We start from the raw sequence: 5,057 nt of genomic DNA on the forward strand, positions 1-5,057 counted from the left end.
CTCCACAAAGATGTATCATGACCTCAGATGCTTGTATTGGTGGGATGGTATGAAGAAAGATATAGCAGAGTTTGTTGCTCAGTGCCGAATTATATGTGTTAAGATCGAACATCAGAAGCTTGGTGGGTTATTACAGGAGATGAAAATTCTGACTTGGAAGTGGGAAGCAATTAATATGGACTTCATTACAGGTTTATCGCGTACTTCACGGAATTATGATTCCATATGGGTTATTGTGGATAGGCTGACAAAATCAGCCCATTTTCTTCCAGTCAGGACTACTTATTCAGCTGAGGACTATGTAAAGCTATATATTAAGGAGATAGTCAGACTTCACGGAGTTTCCATATCTATTATATCAGACAGGGATGCTCAATTTCTGACTAACTTCCACGGAGATCATTCCGGGGAAGGATTGGGGACGCGGAGTGAGTCTTAGCACGGCATTCCACCCTCGGATCGATGGACGGTAGCCGAGCGTACCATTCGTACACTAGAAGATATGTTGCGCTCCGTGTTATTGATTTTAGGTAGGCGGGATGATCATTTGCCACTTATTGAGTTTGCCTATAATAACGCCTACCATTCCGGCATTCGATGGCACCGTACGAGGCCCCGTATGGCAAAAAGTGCAGTCACCTACCTGGTTTGATGTCGGTGAAACTAAGTTAATTGGCCTGTATATGATTCGACAAGCGTTGATAAATTAAAGCTTATTCAGGAAAGATTATTAGCAGCTCAGAGTCGACAGAAGTCATATGCAGATAACCGACGTCGACACTTGGAGTTCCAGGTTGGCGATTGGGTATTCTTGAAGGTGTCACCCATGAAGGATGTTATGAGATTCGACAAGAAAGGGAAGCTAAGCCCGAGATACATTGGGCCTTATCAGATTATCCGTAGGGTAGGCCGAGTTGCCTACGAGTTAGACCTACCGTTTGATTTGGAAGCAGTGCATCCAGTCTTTCACGTGTCAATGCTTCGCAAATGTATAGGCGATCCTTCCAGAGTATTTCCCGTAGATGATGTCCAAGTGACAGAGGAGTTATCCTACGAGGAGCAGCCTATAGCCATACTTGATTGACAGATTAGAAGGTTGCGAACTAAGGACGTGGCTTCCGTCAAAGTGTTATGGCGAAACAACAATAGGGAAGAGATGACCTGGGAAGCCGAGGAGGAGATGAAGAACAAGTACCCTTACTTGTTCCCTACGCCTACAAGTAACTCAAACTCCTCACTTGGTTATATTGGTTGCTTGATAAAACTATATGTTATAACGATCAGGGAAACTTCCCCAAAATTCTTATAAAACCTTACGGAACCAATTCAACATTCGAGGACGAATGTTCTAAAGGGGGGAAGGATGTTATACCCCGTAATTTTATGCGTCGAATTATTCGCAAGAGAATCGACTCAAGTTAAAGACGGGGTCATTTTCGGACACGGAATGGAAACCCTTAATTTTCAATTTCTAAATTAGAACAATTGTTTATAAATTTTACTTAGTGTAAAAAAAAAAAAAATATATATATATATATATATATATATATATATATATATATTGTTGGAGATTAGGAATTAATTAATTGTGATTGGATTATTAAGTAGGAATTATTAATTAATTAAGTTAATTATGTTTAATTACTTGGTGGGCCCCACCCGATTTTTATTTTAAAAAAAGAAAAAAAAATAATAAAATAGAAAATAGATGACACATAAGGGGGCACGTGTAGGGCCTAGGAAAGACATATATATATATATATATATATATATATATATATATATATATATATATATATATATATATATATATATATACATACATACATATATTATCAATATGAGTCCTAATTTATTACATTCAACATTTGCAAAACAAAAAAAAAAGGGGGAGAAAGAACCTTGAAGCTCTCGGCTATGGTGGCTTAGCCGAGCAAGGAAATTTTTTTTTTTTTTTTTTTTTATTTTTTATTTCAAGTGTGATTGGTGTTCAAGGTAATCTCAATAGAATTGGATCATTGAGCCGCAAAAACATTGTTGATCGAATCTTCAAATTTCAAGCAAATTGTGACGTTGTGGCTTAAGGTAAAATTCAATCCTTTCTACATATTTTGGGAGGTAGTTTAGACTTGTATAATTGATAGATGTGTATTGAATATGAAGGGTTACATATGTTGATGTTGGAGTTCAAGTTGAACCGTGTAGTAATGATATGTTGAGTAAGGATAGTGAATTGATTTTAAGTTGCATTGTGGTTGTTATGATCATGGAGTTAGTAGTAAAAGAATGAAAGAATTAGATAGTTAAGGTTAAAGTTGGGTTGTTATGAACATGTTGTTATCCTTGTCAAGTTGAAAGGATTGGAGATGTGATTATGTCTATATGTTGTTGTTGGTATTTCTGTGTTAACAGGAGGGTAATTGGAAATTCGGGTTAGGCGAATATATAGGGGAAATGCTGCCCGATTTTCGTTAAGTCTTTAACTAGTGGAAAATCTTAAACGAGAATGTGTAAGCTAAAGGATAAGTCCTATAAACAATGGGCTATAGATTTGTAAACTAGAAAGTATAGTTACTAACGATAACGTTACTTTTATATTAAATAGGCTAAAAGAGCGACGAGGCAAACGGGTTTATGAATAGTCGCTAACAGGTATGTAAAGTTGTCCCTTCTTTCTTTTGGCATGTCTTAGATCTAAGAGATGAATGACACAAACTTTGGGATAACTCTATTCATAAGTTCCGAGCATGTTTTATGATTCCTATTCACTTCTTGATATTGGATTCCTTATGATGATCGGGCTATTGCCCTCGAGTCTTTTATATGATTAAGTAAGTAAATGATGCATAAAAGTTCCTATTCCTAAAGAATCCTATAATGAATAATGTCATATCTTTTGTAAACTGACTCGGATTGACTTGATACATGTTTGTGACTCCTGAGGCTTTCCTTAATATAGTTCTTAATGACGTTAGAGGGAACTTACGTGACTATCATTTTAATACTCGAGCGTTGATTAGTTTACTTATCTATTGAATCTCAAATGATGACTTATATGTATATGGTTACTTGCTACTCTGCTCGTGCTTATTGTTACATCTTTCACTGAGTCCCGGGCCAGGACATGTTCTCGTGCAAAGCTTCATTACATCATTCACCGAGTCCCTCACTAGAGGGCCGGGACACGTTATATGTATATGTGTGTGATGATATGATGACATGATGATATGATGATATGGGGAAGGCGGCCAGGAGGGCATATGATGACTTTATTCACCGAGTCCCTTACTAGAGGGCCGGGACACGTTATATGTACATGTATATGATGACTTTATTTACCGAGCCCCTCACTAGAGGGCCGGGACACGTTATATATGCTTATGTGCAGGATGATTACCTAATTACGTCACTAAGTCCCATAATGAGTTGGGTATGATATGGTCACACATGATTTATGTTTCAAAGGCAAGCCTTGTGGTTTTCTGGTTATTGTGTTAGTTTTCTATGCCCCTTATTTCAGTATGATCCTGTTTACTGTATTTTATGCTTTACATGCTCGATACATATTCGCACCGACCCCTTTCTTCGGGGGGCTGCGTTTCATGCCCGCGGTACGAACGCTCGTTTTGGTGATCCGACTTAGGATCCCCGATTCGCTATCTTGGAGTGCTCCCTTGTTCGGAGCCTAGCTTTTTGGTACAGATCCTTTGTTGTATATATGTGTCTATCCAGGGGTACGGCGGGGCCCTGTCCCGTCATATGATACTGTTGTTACTCTTAGAGGTCTGTAGACATATGAGTGGGTTTGTATATAGTTGTCGTTCAGTGTGTATCTATGACTTATGTTTTGGGGCGTACCCACATGTTGCTATAGGCTTGCCGGCTTATGTACGATGTTATACGGTGTAGTCAGTTTGTGACTCCCACGGGAGGCAAAGGAGTTGGATATATATATATATATATATATATATATATATATATATATATATATATATATATATATATATATGCTACGGTTTTGAGACGACACCTTGCCTTTTTATATTTAAGTTTCTTATCATGCTAGTTGTGGACTGATTATAGCTAACAGGTATGTATGTTAGTGTCCAGCTCGGGCACTAGTCACGGCCTACGGGGTGGGTCGTGACACATGGCATGTCCAAGAACAACATGAAGGTTCAACATGAATACAAAGTCTTGCAGAATTCATTTATGGCATAGAGAATGGCCAAGACAAGATCAACAAAATTCTAAGAGGGTGGAACCAACATGAATGCAAACATAATTCAACTGTGGGCTTTAAAGGGTTCATGATACTATCATGGGCTTAAGATACAATAGTGAGATTTATTATGAGCACCAAACAGCAGGCAGGGAGCAATAATTCATGTGCATGAACCATAGAAATTCACAAACCAATTATGGGTGCAAATGCAGGTATCCTATCTACTCTAATAGTAGTAGTTTTAGTCTCCAACAAACAAGCAGGGGGGGGGGGTGAATCATGCCTAGGAACCCCAAATAATCAACAGACAGAGTTATTACTAAAGTTCAAACAGGAAAATACTATAGTTACCCTTTAGAAGTAGTTTTGATTTCAATTATTCAACAATGCACTTGGTTCAGCAAATTCCAATTTCATACAAGATGTACAACTGGAAGCAGTGCACAGAAAAGGCCTAGTGTCCATAAAAACATGCTCATGTCACCTCTCCTAAGTCACAAAATGGCCTACTCAAGACCAATATGGACAGATAGCATACAGAGAACGACATATACAGGTTTCAAAACTAATCATAGGAAAAAGGGAGAAAGGAAGGTCTAAACTTGTCACTGTACTTAGCCTAAAATTATTTTCAAAATTAACCTTAGTCTCCATTGGCTTCTACATAGTTAGCCTCTAATGATCTAACAAGCCATAGGAATAGCCTTGCCAATCAAACAAACTCCAACAGGACACTTTGCGAAATAATTTGAGTCAACAGCAGGTCTGAGAGACAAGGATGAGTCTCAGGAAGAATGCAAACAGCACACTATAGTTTAGCCTCTTATTCTTT

This window comes from Lycium ferocissimum, chromosome 4, assembly GCF_029784015.1.
Source record: "Lycium ferocissimum isolate CSIRO_LF1 chromosome 4, AGI_CSIRO_Lferr_CH_V1, whole genome shotgun sequence".
Taxonomy (NCBI): Eukaryota; Viridiplantae; Streptophyta; class Magnoliopsida; order Solanales; family Solanaceae; genus Lycium; species Lycium ferocissimum.